The sequence below is a fragment of the Vicugna pacos genome, chromosome 3 (genome assembly GCF_048564905.1).
Source record: "Vicugna pacos chromosome 3, VicPac4, whole genome shotgun sequence".
NCBI classification, from domain to species: Eukaryota; Metazoa; Chordata; class Mammalia; order Artiodactyla; family Camelidae; genus Vicugna; species Vicugna pacos.
Window position 1 is genome coordinate 41534017 of NC_132989.1, and position 24101 is coordinate 41558117.

General features: G+C 40.1%; 1 protein-coding gene across 1 annotated transcript in view; it reads left to right on the forward strand.

Annotated features, from left to right (window-relative positions):
* The window catches only part of CCDC112 (coiled-coil domain containing 112), a 137229-nt gene that overhangs the window by 74252 nt on the left and 38876 nt on the right, over window positions 1-24101 (forward strand). The window contains exon 6 of the mRNA XM_072958067.1: window positions 20723-20882. The gene's annotated coding sequence lies outside the window, so the exon portion shown is untranslated. The remainder of the gene's footprint in view (window positions 1-20722; window positions 20883-24101) is intronic.

A 24101-nucleotide genomic window follows, 5' to 3' on the forward strand; every position in this document is an offset into this window, starting at 1 on the left:
CAGCTGCAGTGTGGATCCCCACAGTCCCGGCCCCCGTCTCCCCGCTGACACACTGGCCCTGCTGCAGTCTATTCCAGACACATCAGACAGAATGATCCTTTTAAAATCAAAATCAGATCACATCAGCTCTTTCCTCAGAATCCTTCCGTGGCCATCTAACATACCCAAAATAAAATCCAAAGTCCTTCCTCTGGGTGCCTAGGTTCTCGTATATAGCCTCGGCTTCCTTCTCAGGCAGCATTTTCTGCCACTCTCCCCACTGCTCACTGCACTGTACCCACACTGGCTTCCTTGCTGTTCCTTTAACCAGTCAAGCTCTCCACTGCCTTAAGGTCTTTGTGTTTGTTTTTCCCTCTGTCTTGAACACGCTTTCCGTAAATATTTCATGTCTCTCCCCACTTTATCCAACCTTAGTTCAAATGGCACCTTTTGGTCACTCTGTCTAAATGTACCACCTTTTTAAATCTCTATCCCTTTACTTGCTCTTCTTTATATCCTTTATCACTCCTTACTTTATTATTATTGTTTTTCATTTGTTATTGTCTATTGTCCCCACTGCATGTAAAATCCATGAAGGCAGAGATTTTATCTGTTTTATTCACTTCTGTTTTCCTAAAGCTTAGCAAAAAGTTCCTGTCATTGAGAATAATGTAAATGCTTCTCTGGAGGTATATGGCATTCTCTGGCGCCTCTACAATTTTCAGACCCAGGCATACCAAGAAATAGGACCAAAAGAAAAGAAATAGACAAAGAAAGAGACCCACAGATGACCCAGTTATAGAAATTATTAGGCACAAGTGCTTTTAATTAATGTTTAAAAAACAGGTTAAACATGAGACATAATGAAGATACAGATGCAATACAGTAAAAAAGATCTAACGTGAGTGCAGTTGGACTCCTAGGGGAAAAGAAAAGAAATGGGGTAGAAGCAATATTTGAATAGATAATGGCCAAGAATTTTCCAAAAGTGATTTAAAAAAAATCCCATCCGGCCACAAATTCAGCCAGCACTCCAAGCCCCAAAAGGGATAAATGCAAAGAAAACCACAATTAGGCACATCATTGTAACAATGCTAAAAGTGACAAAGAGAAAACCTTGAAGGAGGAGGAACTGAAGGGGAAGGAGATGGAGGAGAAGAAGAGGAAGCTAGAAAACTAAGGCACTGCTTTCAGAAGAACAGCAGCAAGACTGACAAATCAGTTCACGTTGGAAGGTATGTTGGCAGTCAGAAGGCAATGTAATGGCATCTTGAAAGTCCTAAAAGAAAACAATTGCCAACCTAGAAATCTATACCTAGCAAACGTATTTGTCAAAGATGCAGACAAAACAGTACTTTCCAGGCAAATAAAATCTCAGAGAATGTGTCATCAACAGACCTGCACTGAAAGAAATATTAAAAGTTTTTCAGGCAAAAGGCAAATTATTTTAGACAGATGCACAGAAATGTAGGTGATAACCTCCCCATGACCCCCTCAACATGGAAACTAGCACCTCCAAGGCCTCCTGTCCACACTGGCACCCTGACTTCCTCTGCAGGTTCCCCCCACACAGGTCACCTGGGGCTCCCATGAAGGCCCTGCCCCCTCTGCACACCCTCGCCACCAGTTGCTGATCCCATCCCCCACCTGCACTCCAGAGGGTTGCTTCCTGCTTACCCAGTGACTGCAGACCAGCTCCAGCCTGGGCAGATCAGTGAGCTTCTCTACTGTCCAGTGGGCTGAACTCCTTCCATGTTTGTCCTTTCCTGACTACTCTCTCAGAGGTAGGATGTCAGATAGACTTTCCTGTACTTTATAGTCACTCTTGTCACAGTGTGATAATTCTGTATGAAGTCTCTTAACTTTATTAAACTTCTACTGTTTAATCCACTGGTTAGACTCAGATTAATACAAAGGACTATGTCAAAATGATAAGGTGTAATTCCACCAAAGAGAAAGAACAAATTCTAAATTTGAATTCAGTTAATATGACTTCAAATTATACAAAGCAAAAATGGACATAACTGAAAAGAGAAGTGAATTAATCTATAATCATAGTGGGAAATTTAATACACCTCTCAATAATTGGTAGAAAAAGCAAACAGTAGTTTCATTACATATAGAAGATTCAAACAACACAACTAACATACTTGATCTAATTGACATACATAGAATATGCCTCTTATACACATTCTTTTCAAAGGCACATGGAACATTTGCCAATATGGACTGTATGTTTGGCCATAAAGGACACCTCAATAAATTTTAAGGCATTGGCATCATTTACATTATGTTCTCTGACCACAGTGGAATTGAGTGAGAAGCAAATCATGAAAAGATAGAAAATCTCCAAATATTTTGAAAATCAGCAATATACTTCCAAATTAGGTGTAACCTTGTGAGGTTTCGGACTTATTCGAAATAATGTTGCCTTTGTCTAGTGTAGTTTTAAAACATTTCCTTTAAGTTATCTTTGGATCCACCATACCAAAATCACAGACTCATTACTTATATTTCACAGTGTCACATGTTATTCAACTTGATCTATGTATGTCTCACTCCCTGATTTTCAGTCACACTATTTCACCCCGAGTGACTTATATGTATTTCAAAAACAAATCAAGTGTACATTTAAAGGATAATGGCTTGCTAAGGTTAAGGATATTTTTTAAGTGGCCCGCCTTCACCACTTAGCCTCTCCATGCCAGTGTTCTCATGTATAAAATAACAGGGTTTGAATTGGAAGTCTCCAAGAGCTTTCCATCTCAACATTTTATGGGTAGGTAAGCTCTGGATAGGTACAAATATTCTATTTTAAGAAGTATATATATTAGATTGCCAGAAAACTCTGTCAAAGACCGTTCATTAAACTAAATGCATAGTTCTTCATTTACATTGATTCTTGATTGAGCAAAGAAATAGGAACAGTCAAGTCATTCTTTTTCTAGAACAGTGATACATTCTTGGACTTTGTGGCGACTGTGAGATGAAAAAGAAGTTAAGTTCTCCCTGTACAGGCATCTAGGAGGTGTTATGATAATGTGAAGATACTAATGACAATGTTCAAAATATCCTGGGGTGAAAATCTGGAATGTGTTCTTGTGTTCTGTCAAGGTGGTGTTAGTATGAGGGGCCTTTCCTGGAGCAGGTTTCTGGTCATCTCGTCTGACTTCAGCTGTCAGACCTACCATCAGTAAATTTAACGTCAGATATATTTTATTATATTTTTCTTTCTCTATGTTAATATTATTATTATTAGGCTGTATCAGGTATGTTTCCAGTAGGAGAGGAGAACACTCTCAATGATATACAGAAAGGTAACACTGACATTACCGTTGCATTTTTCTTGGAGTTCTTAGTAACTAAAATTTGAATGCAGCCTTTGTTGTGTGCAGATAACCTTTTCATCTCTATTTGCAACTTGGGAGCATCCTGGTACATCAGAAAAAGCAGGGATATTTAAGCCAGACAGACCTGACTTTCACTTCCAGTGTGGCTACTTGCTCTGAGTTCTCAGATTGTTACTTAATGCTTCTGTGGATGCTTTTGACTGCAGGTAACTGAAATCCAGACCAAAACTAGCTTAAATGAAAAATGAATTTGTAGTCTATTGATTAGAAAAATCTAGAGAGGATGGCTGTCAGGATCACCTCACTCCAGTGGCTCTGTGATTGCTTTGGCTCTGCCCTCCTCTGTGTATGAGCGTCTTCCTGTGACCGGTAGGGGAAGAATGTAGCAGTTTCACACATCACACCTGAACATCCTAGTATAGGCTCACCAGTTACTAACATACTCAAGTACTTTGGTACCAGTTGCTAAGTAGCCATTGCCCTGAACCTGCTGCTTGCCCCCACCGTCCAGCTGCTGCAGCGCCTCGCTCAAGGACTTCCCCACAATCCAGCACCTAATGGGGTGATTTATGGCAAAACAGAGAATTCCAGACCATGCTTCAGTATTATGTCCAGCATTCATTCTGATAAGTATGCATTAATTAAATATTATCTCTGCCACTTTGCCGGGACAGATCATCATTTGGAGGAAGAAAGCCTATCTTTCCCAATGGCTTTGTGTAAGAGCGAGAAGATGTCTTTCCCAGAAGTCTCTGGTTCACTGTCCCTCCATTTCCTTTGCCCAAACTGGATGATATGTTCATTTCCTACCCACTGTCTATGGCCAGGGGAATGTCATGCCCTTATTAGCTTAGAATAAAGTTCAGAAACTGATCCTCTGCAGTGGGGATAGGCTCACCCCTAAAGCTGGAGGAAGGAATGACTTCCTTGCTGGGTGAAAAAGAGGAGAATATCAGAATGAAAGTCAGAATATAATTGAGAAGAGGGAAATGGCTAGTGGAAAGGCAACCATCAGTGCCTGCTCTTTTAGTCTCAGTGTCATCCCAATAAAATGATGGTAAAGTTAGCCACTTCCCTACAGTGTGGTGAGGATTAAATGCAGTCATATGGTACATTACTAAGAACAGAGTTTGGGTCATTGATTCACATTAGGTGCTCAATAAATAGTTACCACAATAAGGACAGTAATAATGATTTGCTGTTGCCAGTAACTCTGAAGGGCCTGAGATTTGACACCATTTGCAAGCTTAACAAGTTAGCCTGCTATAGTTTAATGGATCTCGGCAGAAGACATAACACTCCTGGATCTGAGGGAAAGAATTTTATCACTCCTAGCAGTAGCAGTAGCCACAGTATCAGCATTGCCTGTTCCTTGAGCCCCAGTTCCCAAGGGGGGCCTCTGAGAAGGCCAGGTGACACCTCTACATGCAGCGAGTTGCCTTCTGTAAGGGAGAAACTCTGAGCTTAGGGAAACCCACTATTTTATAAAGGGCAGTCAGCATGCCTGCCCTTTGCTCCAGAGGGAGACGTGATCTCTGTCTTCCAAGGCTGTTCTCTGTACAAACATCCTTGAAAAGATAGAGCAAAAGCAGCCTGTGCCTCTATTCACAAGACATGCAGAAGTCTGGGAGACCCCATGGAAGATTATTTCCCAGCAGTTGTTTGGTGGTGAATGGGTGGAAACATTTAAAATATTTTTCCGTAGCAGGCAAGTTTAATTTTTCTTACTTGAAGATTTGACTGATCCTCTTTTAGTGTAAGCTTTGCAATGTGTATAGTATGTTGGTGGGGGACCAGATGTTCCTGGGCCCATACACAAGAACTCGTGTCTTAATAGAAGCAGTGAAACTTATTAAGTATAACCATTATCCATGTCCACTCACAGTTCAGTATGTTCACTGATAACTGGGGCAGCTCTAACTGGAATGCTTTAAAAAATGACAAAGGTTAGTATAAGTTCTATCATATCCATGTAAAACCCAGTACAACTCTCATCTGCAACAAGGTAAGGTCTCTTCACCTTAAGTTAAGTGGACATTTAAGGTCTTAGAAAAATATGAAGAAAGGAGGATTGGGGTTCTCTGGGAAAAGAGAGAAAGGCTAAAAATGTACAACAGGAAGTGCTCCATAGCTGCTCAATTTTATTATTTAACCATAAACCAAGAGATATAAAACTTTCTCTAAACTTATACTAGCACTGGATCTCTAATCAGGTGTCACGGCATACGCTGAACTTTGCTTCGTCAGGTCCAGTGTGTAGGACTCCAGTGGCCTTTGGAGTCAAACACGTTCCAGCCTTTGCTGCTGACTAGCTCTGTATGCATAAGTTTCACACTTTTTTGTTTCTTAGCTAAGAAGTAGAGATAGTAATAGCACCTACCTCATAGGGCCGTTATGAAGAGTAAATTCTAGGAAGTGCTAAGCATAGAGTCCAGGACCTGTTGTCAGTAAACGGTAGCTGATACACTTGTGGAAAAAACTTCAGTGATGATGGTCTTAACAATGTATAGGAAAAATTATGTCTTGTCCTCCGCCCACATTTCTCACCAGACACATGTGGGACAAAAGCCATTCTGTAAACCACCTACACATGGCAAGTTTAGACTGGTTGTCAAAATGATGAGGCATCCCAGAGACTCAGTGCCACCTCCAGGCTACCATGAGGTATCTCTGGGTAATATCCATCTGTCCATTTCCTAGACTCTGTGCAGCCAGAGAGCCAGTTCCCAGCTCCAGGAGGGGAGTGTAAGGTGCAGCAGTTAAATAGAGAATGTTAAATGTGCATCCTGGTTCCACTTCTTTTTTTTTAAATTGAAATATAGTTAATATACAGTATTATATAAGTTTCAGATGTACAACATAGTGATTCGCAGTTTTTAAAGGTTGTATTCCATTTACAGTTACTATAAAATATTGGCTACATTCCCTGTTTTGCACCATATATCCTTATGGCTTATTTGTTTTATGCATAGTAGTTTGGACCTCTTAATCCTCTACCCTTATCTTTTCCCTACCCTCTCCCGCACTGGTAACTGTGAGTCTATTTCTCTTTTGTTACATTTACTAGTTTGTTGTATTTTTTAGATTCCACATTTAAGCAGTATCGTTCAGTATTTGTCTTTCTTTGACTGTTTTTCACTTATTGTAATACCCTCCAAGTCCATCCATGTTGTTGCAAAGGGCAAAATTTTATTTTTTATGGCGAAGTAGTATTCCATTGTGTGTGTGTGTTTAAAATCACATCTTGATCCAGTCATCTGTTAATGGACACTCAGGTTGCTTCCATGTCTTGGCTGTTGTAAATAATGCTGCTGTGAACACTGGGGTGCATGTGTCTTCGAGTTAGTGTTCTCAGTGTTTTTGGCTGTATACCCAGGAGTGGAATGATTCCATTGTTTTTGACTGTAAACTAATACATCATCTCAACAGAGAGTCATAAAATTTTTTAAAAGTATGTTTATAAATTTCTAACTAGCACAACTTCTGGCACATTTTACACATTCAGTAATTATTCTTTTCTTTTTATCCCTATTGCTTTAAGGTGGGACAGGTGTTTTCTCCAAGTGGTTGTCAAGCCGTCACCTTTGGGGTCTAGTAGGAGCAACCCTTTCAGCAAATCTTAAACTCCTTAAATTTTAATGAGCACCAAAATCATCTGGGGAGCCTGTCAAAAATGCAGAATCCCCAGTCCCCATCCACAAATTTTTCAAATGAATTAAATCTGAAGTGGTACCCAGTAATCTGCATTTTTAACAAACTCTCCAGGAGATTCTTCTGGTGTCGGTGATGCATGGGCCACACTTTGAGAAATGCTGCCTCAAATGTACCAAACTGATATGGGCTCAATTATCTATTTAATATTGCTTATTTCTATTTCTCTTTTACCATATTATGCCATGAAAATGTGCTTTTCAGAATGAGACGCAGAGCAGTGGTGGAGAGGATCAGCCGGGGTGGGGAGGGCAGCTCTTCTGCTTCCAGCTCAGAATCCTTATTTGGTTATCAGGGTCTAGAGTTGACACTGCAAATAAAAAGTAAATCTTCTAGTAATTAGGAGACTGTATCTTAGTTTGAGAGAAGAGAAATGGAGGAATTTTCTAACTTCCAACGGCACAGAAACACATGGAAGAAAATGATTGTCAAAGAATGGTGAGAAGGACTTTTATCAAATGAAACGAACACAATCCATTACTGTGCTTGGTCCGTGAGGATTCGGGTTATTACACAGATAAATTCAGAAGTGGTGTTTGTACGTTTTCTGCAATGAAAATAGACCCTCAGTTTCTGTTTGTGTTGATTAATACCTCCTGTACTCAAAAAGAGAAGAACCATATGCAGGTAAAATTGGTAACAAGCACTCCACCCTCTTGCATGGTTTACTATTGCACGTGGAAGTGCCTGATGGGGGATGGCTGCCAGTGCTTCCCTACAACACAGGCCTGAGGTGTTGTGGCCTGTTCCCAGCTGGCTACTTCTAAGAAATGAAGTATTTCTGTGAGAGAGACTCTGTGTTCCTAAAGGAACTTCCCTGTTCGTTACTCAGATCCATCCAAATCCCTGGAACAGGTTCAGCAGCAGAAGTTCCTTTCCTTTGCTTTAGGACGGTGAGGTATAAATAGTTTCGTAAGACTGAATGGCTAGATCATAGATCAATATTGAAAACACTGAAATGTAGCTTGTGAACAGGTTTCAAGCTGTTCTGCCAATTCTTGAAAAAAAAAAAGTATACTTCCTTAACTAATTTATCCCTCAAAGGCCTAATGAATTTAATTGCTCCTATTTTAAGCCTGGTTTCAAACAGTACACCCAATTAACCTACCTATATTTAAAAGAGGAGGAAAAAAAGCATCCAATCAAATAACAAGGAAAACCTCGGAGATACAAAACTGGAAACAGTGTTACTCTTTATCAAGTCATTTTTTGAGAGGAGTTGAGAGACCTGGAGACCTGAATTCTCTAGGCCACCCTTAATTTGGAGGTGAGCGTGGGCACAGTGATATGGAATGATTGACTTCCAGCACCAAGAGGAGGAAGCTGATCTGCAGCCCAGAAGTGGAGAAGGACCTTTCTACTCCATCTCTGACGTAGACAGTATCACACCCCCATGCTCTCCTAGGAGAGAAGCTTTCCTTCACCGCCTTCCCAGGTTCTATCACAGAAGATGTGATGGACGCTGTGGAAGATGGATTCAAAAGCTTTTCTACAATGTTTTAAAATGAAGCAGAACACTGTTTGCCAATTATATTTAATCTGTAACACAACTGTGATTTGTTACATGTACCTCTTTTCCCTTGCCCTTACTTAGATATAGCTGTCCAGCCATCTGTCCATCTCTGCCCTCCCACTCTCAAATTTATTATTCAGAGAAGATCACTTCCCCAGCCCTTTCTACCATGGTCAAATAGGTCTAACTTCTTATTCCCTCTGTCTGAAAATTATCAAAGGAGAGTGATGAAACTCAGAAAGCTGTGAGTGAATGCATCTTCAAGATGCACCACAATCTCTCTGTGCACTTGTGAAAAGCATTGGGTTGGAAAAAACCAAACAATAACCAGCTGATACTGTAGGAGTGCTTGTTATGTGCCCAGCCTTGTTCTAACTCACTTCATCCTCATGTCAGGCCTATGTTTATTATATTCATTTTATAAAGAAGTAAATCAAGGAGGAGGAAGGGTAGGTGACTTGCCCAAGGCCACAGTTCAGTGGGCTTGGAACCTAGACTGGAATGCAGGCAGTGTGGCGGTAGTCTGTGCCTTTAGCCACTGTCTAAATAGGAAGATCACCAGGCAGTATGCGTTCAGCCCCTGTTTTCCTGGCCAGACCTTAAGTGGACCATGTGATGTGAATAAAAATGGGAAGGGAGAGGACCTGCAGCTGTCACTCAGAGTCAGAGGACTAGACTCAGCGCCAGCTGAGCCCTCAGAGGAAGCTGGCAATAATATTATGTGAGTCCCCTTAGACCTGGACTCTGGAAAATAGGCCTCCTTCTTTCCTGAAATCATAGGGCTCCAAAGATGAACTGACATTGCACTGAGCAGACTGTCTCTAAGGAAAGAGAAAAGGTTCATTTCCCTTTTAGGTGTCAAGACCCCCGTCACATGGGTTGATGGGGAGGGAGGCCACTCCCTCCATCCTGGCTCTGTGGTCGTGAGCCTGCTCAGCTTCATTCCCTAAAGCAGAGATGCCCGTGCTCCATCTCCACCACCACTCCTGTTGGACAGAGGTCCAGAGCTGTGAGGACTGGCTGTTCATGGAGGGGGATTTGTTCCCGTGAGCAAACAGGACCCCCCAAGGCCCAGGGTATGGCAGTGGGAGGTGCTCACCAGAGAGAAAGAAGACACACTTCCATTAGGACCAGTCCAGTGTGGCTCCTGGGCACTTACATAACAACACTCATGGTCATCTTTCCTATGGTCCACTCACTGGGCTCCCCCTTCTTTAATATATCCCAGGGTCAGATTCCAGGTGCAGAAGAGTGTGTAAATTATGCCTGTTTTAATCACTTTAATGACTCTTAGAAAAATCACTGTTTGTTGTCTTCCTTTCTCTTCTCCATGTTTCTCCCACACAGTGAAAGTGGAGTATCTTCTGTGATTTGCGATGGCAGTTCACTTTACTTATCTCCCCTCCACAGTGTTTTAATAATAGTGCTTCCAGTAATTTCTCAACTTCAATACAATGCAAAGCTTGCTTATCTTTGACAAGTAGAAAACCATTTTTTACAGAAACAAAAACAAACAAACATGTGTACTTAGGTTTATGTATGTTTGCAATAACGTGGAAAAAATAGATGAAAAGAATACACCCCAGGTCATGACCATTGATTATCTCAGAGAGGGGGATAAAAATAGGGAGTAGTGGAGGCAGACTTTATATTATTAAGGTTTTCCTTATGCAACTTTTTGTTGTTTCACTTGTCAGAGTAAACATATTTTTTGTAAATTAAATCAAAATAGAGACAATTTTAAAAGGAAAAAGTAGACTAACTTCTACTTCTAGAAAGATGGAGTAAACACATTTTTCTCTATTCTTCCCACTAGGTGCAACTTAGAGCCCTAGACATTATATATAAAACAAAGATAAAAATACCAGTAGGTGGATTAGAGAAGGCAGACCATCCATGGACAGAGGAACCCATGGAACAACATGGTGTTTAATTCTCTGGGTTTTCTTCCTGCCTCCTTTACCCTGACTTGGAGCTAAAGGAGCCAGCTACCTAGAAAAGCCGGTAGATGCAGACATGGAAAGGCCTAACGTAAGCCAGCTCTCTTTAACCAGACGGCCCAGAAAAGGGCAGCCTAGTAAGACAGAAAACATTTAGATAATAACCACTATCCTCCAGCCCAACACCCAGCCAAGGCTGAGTGAGGAGCCTAGACTTCCACCCGCACCAGGTTGTAAGGAAGTGGGGTCAGACAAGGCCAGGCTGGTAGTCATCCCTGCCAGGCAGTGACAAGCCCCTCCCTCCATGGAGAGCATGGGATTGCCTGGCGGTCCACCCCGCCTGCGCCTGCGCAGTAATGGGCCCTCCTCCTCCTCTCTGGGGCAGTGGCAGTCACCACCAGCCAGTGGCAATGAGACTCCCGCCCTCCCTGGTCAATGTCAGTGGAGCAGTAACAAGGGACTTCGGACTCTTCCCAGCCAGGGAAGTACCCACAGAGGCTGAGTGGAGAGCCAGAACTCTATCCTCGCCGAGCAGTACCTTCTATCACACAAATTTTTAAAAGCTGTGAGACTCAGAATAAGCACAGTGTGAAGTTGTATATTTACTTGACTCTACTAATTAGTAGTTCACTGAATCCAGTACCTTGGATATTGGAAATATCTGGGTTCCTCTCTGTTCTAAAAGCATTAATGATTTAAAAATTTATGTAATACATGAATATATTCTAATTTGTTTCAAAAGTTCAAACTGTATAGAAGTATGTAGAAGAAGAAGATAGTCATGACTAGCAGCCAGATATATATCCTTCCAGACAATTTTATACCCATTTATATAAATATACATATTTATATTATAGATCTATGTATAGAAAAATAGAAAATCGAAAATTTTAACGTAAGTGGAATAGGTTTTATGGGTTGTTTTACTACTTTTTAAGAACTTTGTAAAAACTTAACACTATCATGGAGACCTTTACATGCTAGTACATGATAGTTACATGTCAGCACAGTTTTTTCTCCACTATTATAAAGATAACACATGTGTATATCATAATTCCATCATAACCACAATGAATATCTTTGTATTCTTTGGGTATATATATATGTATGTGTGTGTGTCTGTGTGTCTGTGTGCTATTTTTCTAAGGAAAACATCTAGATAGGGAATTTCTGGTTTGAAAATCATGCATATTTAAGATGTTGACCCATTCCACCACATTGTCATCAGTAAAACGTGTACCAGTGTGTACTCCCAACAGTGTGTGGGCCTCATGTCCCCACGTTGGGAACCCAGCATCTCCGATCTGGGAGCACTTGCCAGAACGCCACCCCTGCAGCAGCCCTCTCTAACAGGTCTTCAAGCAACCCAGTCCTGTCTTCTTGCTAACTCTCAAGGAATTTTCAAAATGTCTAGTCCATTAGTGGCAGTCGGCCTTGTTTTCTAGGATTACTTTATTATTTACTTTAAAAATATGGATCGTGTTAATTGAAAGGATTTGGAGAGGTAAGCATATGTGCTCAGTCTGACATCTTGTTCTTACTGCTCAGGGTTGCACAAAGGAAAGATGAGTGGTTCAGAATCGTCAAAAGGGAGAGACTTGATAAGGGTCTTTACATAGAAACTCTCTAGGAAATTTTCCTCTTTTGGAAATCTCTGACCCTGAAGTCTGCCAGTGGGCTCTGTGAAACATCATTTATCATACTAGTTTTTCAGTTGAATGCCTCTAGATGTGGGTCGTGGGGGCAGAGGACAGAGATTTTTATATCATCCTAATGGATTAATGGCTCGAAATCAAATCCTGGCAGAGTCTCAAAGACTCACATCAGAAGTACAAGGATGAAAGTTCCCTTTCTTGAAAATGTGTAAGTTGGGGCTTGTTTTTTAAATGTTGAATATATTTATCATTTTCTTTTAATCTAAGAAACCAAAAGAAAACCACATGGTGCCAAAGTAAGGAGGAAAGCCCTCTGAAGAATACGAAATAATTTTGGAAGCAATAAAATCAACTTGAAAAGATTTGCTTGTTTTAAAGAGGAGCTAAATGACCTCATGTTTCTTACCAGATTCTCAAATCCAGATGTATGCATTCTTTTATCTGCTTAAAGTCCTGTGCAGAAGTCTGAGCAAACACTTTGTCCAGCCGTTTTGTGCTTTGAGCTGCCTCTGCTCTGACAGAATTTCACCTGCTTGAATCAGCAGGAAAGTTTCTGGCCACAAACTCCACTCAGAGCTGGATCTCAGCAGCGTTGTGAGGATGGAATGAGTAAAGAGAAACATATGCAAAGCTCTCTGCCCAGTGTTTGGCCCACATTCAGTGTAAGTGCCAGCTGTTATTATTAAGTTTATGCTGTTCTGTTTCACTCTCCAGTTTCCTCATGTGGGACCATGTGGCTCCCCGCTGGACAGGAAGCATTTGGCCGGCATTATACTTCTTATCCTCTATTTTTAAATTCTCGTCTCTCCACAGCAGCTAGTACAGTGTCCGGCATATCATGGGTTCTCCACAAAAACTTGTCAGTTGAGTCATAAAAATTGCAGCTGAGATCATGGACTCTTGTTTCTTCTGCAGTCCAATGAAATTGTGTCACCCCAGCTGCCCTCATCTTTTGTTTGCTCTTTTTATCTAGAATGCTACCTTTACTTCCAAGTACTCTTTGATTTAAAAAAAAGTTTCTGCAGTTTGATCTTTTGATCTGCCTACATGAAAATGTAGAGGGGAAAAAAGGGATAAAAATCAAGTTCTTCTGTGTTTTGTAACGTTTACTCTTGAGTCAACCCAATAAGAGCTGATTTTTTCTGCTTTTAAATGATAGGATATTGGAGGAATCTTTCAGTTTCCCTTTGCTTTTATACTCTCCACTTGTAAAAAGAGGCCAATAACATGTTCTTGAGTGTGGCAGAGACTGCGTTTTTATAAGATTGGAGAGGTAAACATTAATAAAGATCAACTGCATAAAGTGCATTCTACTGTAGGGACATGAAAAGGATTACAGTCTCTCTCACCGTTGGGTGGATCTGACAAGATTAAGTTCGTAATTTATGAGGTGGCAAAAAAAAACGTGATTTAATTAAGTTTTTAAAATATGCATAATACATATTGCAGTTAATACTGAGTGACAAAAGAATTTTCTTATTTAACATATGCTTCAAGAACAAATAGGAATAAAATGGTACAGTTACTCCAGAATAGTTTGGTAGTTTCTTTAAAACTAAACCCACGCTGCCATACAACCCAGCAATTGTGCTTTACAGTGATAATAAATTCCAGAGAAATGAAAACTTACATTTACACAAAAACTTGTACATGAACATTCATTGCAGCTTTATTTGTAATAACCCAAAACCGAAAACAACCCAGATGTCCTTCAGTGGCTGAATGATTGAACAAAGTGTGGTCCATCCATACCCAGCAATAAAAAAGATGAACTGTTGATACATAAAACAGGAATTATGTGGGATGAAAAAGCCAATCTCAGAGTATATGATATTACTTAGGATATTAGGTACTATATGACTCCATTTGTATAACATTCTTGAAATAACAAATTCGACCAATGGAGAACAGATTAGTGGTGGCCAGAGGTTAAGGAGGGAGGGCATAGATTAAAAGGGTAGCGAGAGGCAGTTTTGTGTTGATGAAACAGTTCTGTCTTGATTGTGTAGATGGTTACACTCATCTGCACATGTGATAAAGTTGTATAGAACGGGGCACACACACAGACACACAAGTCAGGGCATATGAGGCTGGGGAAACTGAATAAGCTCTGTATATTCTACCAGTGCCAGTCTCCTGGCTTTGGTATTGACTCGAGCTCTGCAGATGATATGACTGGGGTAAACTACGTGATGGGCATTGAGATTTCACTATACACACACACTCACACACACACCCCTTGTATACATATATATACTTCTTGTATACATATATACATGTATACATATATATACTTCTTGTGAATCTATAATTATTTCAAAATGAAAATTTAAAACAGAAACAGAAACATAATAAAGAAAGTTCTACACAACATAAATTTCCATTGCAGACATTGGTTTTTTCACTAGACATATTTAAAAAGGGAGCCTTATGGCATTGCAAATGATGTACCAACAGTGAGCGTTGGGGTTCAAAACAGTCACCCAACAGATGTTCTCTTTGACTTAGCTTGGTAACACAGATGGAGTAGATTTTATCATAAAAACTTTACCCTCCAAATTAATAAATTTTAACTCCAAATATGTTTATTATTCTCTTAAAAATCCAGAAGAGTTTCCCAGTGTGGCTTTTAAAGAGCACACACACTTATCCGTATTTTTAGAGAAATAAAATGAAGCCTGAAATGTCTCACTGTATGCATACTATATGCTACCAAATTTCTGTTATCCCTGAAGCTCTATTATCTAAGATTCTTTATATTTCTTTTCCTTTCATTTGATCTTCACAATAATCATATGAAATATGTAGGGGAAAAAACAGAAGCAGAAAAATCTTAGGCTGCTATACTACAGTTCTTCTGTGAACTGCCAAGACGATCACACAGACCTAGGCACAGGTGTCCCCATGAACGCAGAGACCCCTGATATTCCTCAAATATTACATCAGAAAGATACAAGAATGTGGAGTGACTTGACAACCCCAGAGTCCTGTGCTGATGCAAGCATTGTACTGCTTGGTTCATTGCATTTCCCCACTTCTGTTCTCTGACAATCCCATGGGGTAGGCATGTTATAAAGATACAGACAACTTGTAAACTTGTCAGTAGAGTCTGTAGATGAGTAAGCGCTAAGTGCCCAGAACCACGTTGCGTGGGTGTGAACTTCAGCTCTGCAATGTATGAGCTTTGCCATCCAGACCGGTTATGTGATCTCTCTGTGCCCTAGTTCCTCGTCTGTAAATTAAAGGGAATAATCGGAGTGTTGTGAGGATGAAATAAGTTAATACATGTGAGTCATTTAGACCAGGTGTTTTCAGTAAGTCATTTAGATCAGGAGTCCTCAAGCTATGTCCTGTGGCCACATCCAGCCCCTCTACCTGTTTTGGGAAATAAAGTTTCGCTGGAAGCCAGCCACACTTGTTCCTTACCTGTTACCTGTGGCAGCTTTCCCGCTGCAACAGCAAAACTGAGCACTACTTGCAAAAAGACCATATAGCCCACAGACTGAAAACATTCAGTGTCTGGTCCTTTACAGAAGATGTTTGCCAACACCTGCTTTGGGTGAATGTTTGGTGAAAACTAAGTGCTCAGGAGGTGGTGACTGTTGTCACTGTGACTGTTAAAGTTGACCGGGAAGTCTTGGAGAACAGACCTGCCCCATCTTTTGAGGGTCTGGTACTGTTCATACTTCAAGTAATTTTTCCTTCAATCATAATTCTGAGGTCTCGCACTTAGAAAACCTATACAAGTGGCCGTGTTTTAGACCTGTGTCATGAGGGCAGTCACCTGGTAAAACTAGTGTCTGCTCCCAGAGAAAACTGCAGACTCACTCTAATTAATCAGGTATAGCTGAGCTGTCAGAAATTCTTGGTTTCTGGCAGAGTTGCAGGCTTTTCCAGATCAGACAAACAAATGTGTTTGCTAGGAAAGCATGAGGCAGTGGACTGACTTTCTCCCTATACTAGGTCATAATGGTCATGTTCTCTGGGGACAGGAAAGGTTATCACCTGAGAGGCCCTGCTGTTCTGGAGGTCAAGACTAAAGATAAGGAAGAATAAGTTGAAAGATCATAAACTCATCTAGATTTGCAAATAATAGAAAATAAAATAATAATTATAATCCTTACACTGCCCCAGGTGGAACTCCTGGATTAAGTGGTATCAGCCCAAATGACAAAGCTAAAAAAATAGATCCGTTTGTCACATAGCATGCCGTTCCATCCTTGAAAACACAGATCAGATTATGTCTCTACCTTGACTAAAATCTTCCACCAACTTTTCATTTTAGCAAAAAGTCAAAATTCTGCGATCCTGCATGGTCTGCTTCTCTGGCCTCCATCTACGACCATTCTCCCCCTTGCTCCCTTGGACCCATCACACAAGCCTCCTTTCCTTCCCAGTACATGCTTTCCTCTCTCTTCTCCCTGCCTGGAATGCTGTGTCCCCGCATCTCCACAGGGCTGGTTCCTGCTTACGTGTTGGCTCCAATGGCACTTCCCCAACCAGTTTTCTCTCAAGATCACCCACTCACAGTTGCCATTACATCTTCCTGTTCTGTTCATCACCCTCATCAATAACTGAAATTATCTTATTTACTTGCTTACTTGATAACTGCCTGTCTTCTATTATACATGAGCTCTGTGAGAACCTGCAATTTCCCTTGTGCATAATCAGTAGTTAATGAATAGTTGTTCAATGAGTGAGTGAATGAGCCAGCAAGGTTTTTACCTCACAAATTTAAAAAAAAAGTCTGAGGTAAAAATAACTCTTGGGGAGGGAGTTATAGCTCAGTGGTAGAACGCATGCGTAGAATGCATGAGGTCCTAGGTTCAATCCCCAGTACCTCCATTTTTTAAAAAGTTAAAAAAAAAAACTCTAAAGAAAATTAATGTAGGTCAAAGAGCAAGGTGTAGTTGGAGTTCAGTAAGGTGACAGAGATGTATGTCTTCCCTCCTGCCTTTTAGTCAGGACTTTCCTACTTGGATAGTCTATGGAAATGTGCTTTAACTAGCATTACATTCCTCTTTGTTAATCTCCACTGCCTTTAAAGCCAGCAGACAAATGGAATTTCCCTGAATGCTGAGTTTACCTAAATGCCTTGTGGTCAAAAGGTCAAGTCCCTCTTTCAAAAGAGAACAAAAATCACTTATGAACCCTCTTTGAACTTTTTATTTATGGTTCCATTTCCAGTTTTTTTTTAATATAAAAAGTTATTAACATCTAAAAGCCCACAAAGGAAAATAACTTTATATCTGAGAGTAGTTCTCTAATATTTTCGCAAAAAGTGAAAATAGACTTGTCATATGGAAGAAATGATGTCATTAACCTGTGGGTAGACCTCTAACAGAAGTCTGTTGTACTAGTACTGGAATGAGACAAACATGCCACACAGAGTGAGAGAGAGAAGCAGCCCCTGAAATGATCGATGCTGGCACACTAAGGCTGCCGTGAGAGCAGGCGTCTGTTCTTCAGGAATCTCTCCCAGGACCAAATACGGCTAGTTCATTTGTCAGTATCACATGGATCTTCTCATTGAAAACGTATTTAAATCTGCCTACAAGGTAAAATGTACACAGTTCATACATGTGAAAGGTTCTAGATTAACTTTAGACATGAAGAAGAGGGGAGAGTTAAAATAATTGAAGTAGAGAAAAACTACGTGTAACACTCAGTGCATTTAAATTAAAGAAGCTTAGCCTAGGACAAATCTTATTTTCTAACCCGAACATTATTTTAATGGTAAAAAGCTTGCTGGTTTCATTCATTTGTTTATTCATTCAGCGGTGACTTAAGTTCCTATTATATACCAGATGAAATTCAGGCTTTCACAGGACTTACCTACTAGTGAAGGAAGACAGACAATTACCAAAGAAGCAAATAAATTTAATTCCAGATTTAAATCTGGAAGATTTAAATGTCAAGCGAACTATCTAAAAGAGTTACAGTCTTGACCAAGCTTTAATATCCTTTGTGTGAATTATTGAATGTCAATCAGGGCAGCCCTAGGGAACATTCATTCTAGCAAGAATTCAGAATTTCACACAGACATGGATTTGAGTGAGAATTTTAAAGTGGGACAGTTGAGAAGTGTGTCTTCCAATAGGATTTCATTTTTATTGAACCTGAAAGAGGATTGGGCCCAGATTTTACTGAAGCAAATTAAATACTGGACATTTGCTCTAATCATGTAACAAAATGCATTTTCCAAATGGAGTTTATAAAATAAAAAAAAGCTTTTCATCTATTAGGTGGATTAGAAAGGCTAGTCTTTCATGGAGCAACACGTTTAGTGTTCTCCACAGAGCACTCCTGATCTAGATTCGAATTTAGGTCCAACTCAAGACTCCAAAAACCCTCAACCATTTCACTGTGGCCTCTCTTCAGTTGTGAAATGTCAGGTAAACTTGAATCCGAATCAAGAAAGTGTTCTAGGCCATTGGACTGTTTCCCTAGAGTGAAGTGCTTGGATTCCCTGGACAAATGCCAGGCATTGGGCAGGCTCATTCTGATGATGCCTGACAGAGATCTTTGGTCCCATGCTTTTGTTTTTCTCCTTGAATCTTAATTCAGATGAACTATTGCCATCGAAGAATGCTTTCTGTGTGAGGGGAAGGCTTCTGAGCAGAGTTAGGAGTCATTTACACTAAGGATTCCTCGCACTTAAAATTTTGATTAGGAAATATTTCAAATAAACAGAGCAGTATAGAAAATAATATAACAGATACCTATGTAACCACCTCCAGAATTAAGGGTGTACTAACTGGGGAGCAGGTGGTCGTACATTTTTATCCAGTCCTAAGATTTCCTTCTCCAGGAAGGGAGCTCAGCTGTTGGGATGTTCCTGATGTCTTTCTGGTGTCTCAGTTACTCCTGCTCGTGCGTGGTGGAGAGTCTGCCCTCACTGGCACATCTGGGAACAGGAACTACTGATGCACAGGGCTGTCCTTGCTCTCTTGTTCTTGAGAGCATGCTTGCCACCAGTGAGCCTGAGCTCCTGACTGCTTTCTGCCTTGTGAGCAGCTCAGTTTTAAAGGCACCCGGGTGGGAGGCCCATGGTGAGTCCAGCCCTGTTGGTGAGTAGATCAGCACACCTGTCTATTTCTGGGGTCCAGTATTTAGAATTCCAGATCTGAGCCACATTTTCATCATCGAATAAGTGTAAACGCTTGTTGTCAGTCTGTCTGAATCTCCGACTTTTTCTTATTTGGTTCAGAACTTAGGTGGGAAGAGAGGAAGAGGGGATGCTGTTTTAAGGGACCCCTCATATCCCAACATTAAAATATAACCATGCTAAAAGCCCTCCTTCTTATAATGAATAAAAGTTACAGTTATAAGTTTGGTGCAGCCATTATGAAAAACAGTATGGAGATTCATCAAAAAACTGAAAATAGACTTACCATATGACCCAGCAATCCCACACCTGGGCATATACCTGGAGGGAACTCTAATCCAAAAAGATACATGCACTCCAATGTTCATAGCAGCGCTATTTACAGTAGCCAAGACATGGAAACAACCTGAATGTCCATCAACAGATGACTGGATAAAGAAGTTGTAGTATATATATACAGTGGAATACTACTCAACCATAAAAAAGAATTAAATAATGCCATTTGCAGCAAAATGGGTGGACCTGGAGATCATCATTCTGGGTGAAGTAAGCCAGAAAGGGAAAGAAAAATACCATATGATATCACTCATATGTGAAATCTAAAAAAAGGCACAAATGAACTTATTTACCAAACAGAAACAGACTCACAGACATAGAAAACAAACTGATGGTTACCAGGGTGGAAAGGAATGGGAAAGGATAACTTGAGGGTTTGAAATTTGCAGGTACTATCTACTATATATAAAATAGATATGCAGTGTTTCTTCTATATACCACAGGGAACTATATTCAATATCTTGTAGTAACCTATAATGAAAAAGAATATGAAAACAAATATATGTGTATATAGGTATGACTGAAACATTATGCTGTACACCATAAATTGACACAACATTGTAAACTGATTATACTTCAATAAATAAATAAATAAAATTTAACAATTTTTTTAAAAAGGAAAAAAGTTAGAATTATAGCTAAAACTCCCCTCCCCTACCCACCACTGTGTTTTCTTCTCTTTTCTTCCCACATGCTAACCACTGACCTGAGTGTATCTTCTCTATGCATGTTTTGGTATGTTTACTATATAGGTATATGTTTGTAAACAGTATTACATTGTTTTACATGTTTTAAAATTTTATAAAATGGCATCATCCTGGCACATCCTTTAGTAACTTGTCTTTTCCATTCAGTGTTATTTTTGAGATTTTTTTTCCCATATTGACATATATGTAGACCTATTCATTTTTAACTACTTGTGGTATTTCATTATATGAATAAACTAAGGTTGTTTTTCCCACTTTTTTCCTCAGAGTGAACAGTGCCACAATTAATATTCATGTATATGTTTTCTTGTGCAAGACTTTTTCTATGCACATATCTGTAGGCATTAACAAGTGCTAGCTGATGAACACAGAAACCTCAATGGCTTAATGTAACAAAAGTTTTCTTTTCTTGCTTATGTAAAGTCCAGTTGATATGCGAGGTACAAGCAAGGAAGGAGGGGAGACAGCCCTGTTCCACAGAAGCATTCCGAGAACCAGGGTGAAGGAGAGTCTACCTTCTGTCAAGGTCAGCCTGTCTGTCAACATCCAGCCAGAAGTCAGAGAAAGAGGAAGAGTGGGGGAGGTATACCAGCTTTTTAACCTCTTTGGCCCAGAAATTACACACATTACTTTCACTTACTTTCCATTGGTGAGAACCAGGACACCTAAATGCAAGCTGGCTAGGAAATATTGATCCCAGTGGGACAGTTATTTCACAAACTACTGTCCCTTCTGAAGGGGAACATAAATTTTTGGAGGAGCGCTGATCATCTGCCACAATACCCACAAGTGGCGTTGCTGGTTCTTTAAAAGATGAGTTATTCACCCCAAGGTGTTTATCCTCTCAACTTTTTTTTATACTAAGAATTGTCTTACAAGCTTGTGAGTCTTGGTAGCAGCAAACATATGTGAAATTACTGGTAGCTTCTTTCTCTTGCCATTGTATTTGGTGGCATGATGAAAGAGAACCATTGTTAGTTGTAAATGACTAGTGGTGGGGTGAGGGGAGGGCAACGCAGCAGATTTCCTTCACTGTTACTTTTCCTGGCTCTCAGACTTCGGTGGATCCCTTGGTTATGGCAATGCTCAATGACCCCATCAGGAAAAATTTTAGCAGCTCTTAAAGAGTGAACCAGAGGCCAGGTTGGTTTGATCCAAATGCATGCCAACAGAAATTTCAAGGGCAGATTTTCTGAGGTCAGGACAGCTGGAGGACTTCTTGGGGCAGGACGGAGATGAAGCTTCACTTGCACCCCATCCTTCAAAAATTCTAGGCTGCTGCTAGGCTGTGTCCTCTGGTCACCTAACCCCGACTGGAAATAGGAAATAGAAGCCCGTGAAAGCCACCTAGGAATAACAAAATCAACCCTACACATATTTAGGATCAGTAAGTAAAGGATCAGTGCCAAGAGGAGAAAAAGTATTTGGAAGAAGTAGAGATTGAAGTCTTTCTCTTAAAAAACAGACTTTAAAAATACAGGAAAAAATATTTATAGCAAAGTCCCCTCTAGTCACCTCAGTGGCATTTCTTATAGAAAGATTAAACTATTTAGCTAACATCAAATGCTGCTACATTCTTTATGTACTTTAGAGTTGACAATGATATAAGACTAGGGAAAAACAGAGTAATTATAATTTCATTGAGAGGATATCTGGTTCTCTATTACAGTCAGATATCCTGCAGCCTTCAAAAAGAAGAGTCATGTGTGCTGACAAAGAATTATCTCTAAGATACTTGTTTAAAAAAGGTGTGTGTGTAAACAGTATGTATAGCATATATTCATATAAAAGATTTTTACTCTTATAGGAAAGAGTATCTCTAGAATTATAAACAAGAAACAGGTTACTAATAGTTGCTTCTACAGAAGGAGAATGAGGGATCCGGGAAATGGGCATCAGGGGTGGGAGGTAGACTGGTCACCATATGCTCTTTTATGTTTGAATTTGCTGTGTTTGTGTGTGTGTGTGTGTGTGAGAGAGAGAGAGAGAGAGAGAGAGAGAATGAATGTGTTTTTCTGTCTAAATGGGAGAAAGAGAAAGGTATAGTGGTTCAGTCCCACTGCTTCCTGAGAATGGTGTTTCAAATTAAGGATTAAAATCCAGTGAAAGGAGACTTAGTAATTGTCACTTGAAATTAAGGGAAAAGAGAAGCCAGATATTACACGACCTATCCTCTGTTTTTTCTAAGTTAATGCTTCTCAGTCTGGTTTTGGCCTGACACACTGAGGATATGATCCATCCCATTAAAGAACAGCCACTCCTGGAAGTGATTCTCAGCTGGGACCACATACCCTATAGGACCAGGGCAAATAGCCTTGAACATGTTCAAGGGGCCATAAGCAGAGAGGAAGAGAAACAACAGGAGGAGCAGAATTTCCCCAGAAATGTGATCACAGTATGGTTTCCTTTAGAGAAACACATCCTTGTAAAACTATTAGATATGTTTTTGCAACTATGGTTGGCTTTTATCCCCTTTTGTGACCAGGGTATATTGTTTTTTAAAAACTTCTGTTTGGGGCAGAGTTCTCTGGATTACACAGGGCCATCTTGCCAACTAATGCATTTTGCATTAAAATATTTCTGATTATGAGGGGTGGGGGATTTACTCAGTGGTAGAGCACATGTTTGAGTGTGCATGAGGTCCTGGGTTCAATCTCCAGTGCCTCCATTAGGGGGAAAAAAGAATTTCTGATCAGCCTGACCTAAACCCAACACAGAGCTCTGTTTCTTTGCCATCCTAACCTAAAGGGAGGCATATGAGAACATGGGGGAGGAGAGTGGTGATAGTGTATTTTGGTGATTCTGATACCCACCCTAACAGCCTCACTTACTCACTCAACCATCCTTAGGGAATAAAAAGTTCTAAATCAGAGATCAAACTTGTTGCGCATTGCCTGTTATAACCTTCCACTAAAGAGGGAAATTAAACCAAAGTTTAAAGAAAGTTTCACCAGATTCTTTTTAATGTGCTAAAAGGAAGAAGATTACCATAACGCTTCTAATAATTTGTGATCCTAGAATCATACAGCTGTGACATACCTGGGGCATAGGTGAGTACTTTATGGAGAGATACTTTCTAAAAATTCCTGTGGGTTTTGCCTTAAATTTTTGTTTTTCCTACAAATTTACCTTATCAAAAGCAAATTCGTGACAGAGCTAAATGCTAAGAGACCAGGGAACAAAGTTAAGGCTGGAAGTAGTGACCTGGTTTCACTTGATATTACAGGAAAATTACTGATTTATAGGTCACTGTTTTTTTTCTACCAGAAGTGTCTGCCTAAATTAGGTTACAGCCTGCAGGCCCTTCACCTGGGCCCTTCCCAAGGGTGCCCTCTCAGCCCTACTCATTGGATGGCTGGCACAAAGACATTTCAGCCAGTACAAACTGACTTATTTGTTTGTTTATTTCAGGAGAAACTCGGTTCTCTCAAATGGGTGTGGTATGAAGATTCGCTCAAAGCCAAAGATGGTGATAAAATAGTCTCTAAAAGGATCCTTCTGTGTCTGAGATTCTAGAATTTTGTGATTATAGGATATGGGATGGAAATTAATGAGATGTTTCACATAAGTGAGCAGATCTAGAATTAGAAGTATGTCATAATTTGAAGACAATCCCAAATTTATTTTTAGGCTACATGAATTTTTCAACATTCTTAATTTTTTTTAAAGCCACTTCAGCTAGTTAAGCAAAAAAAAAAATTAAGATTTTTAAGTAATTCTCAGAACCTCAGTGAGGGCCAGAGAATGAACCACGGATGCTCTGAGACCAGTAGCCACGTGCAAGTTACACAGCAGGATGGCT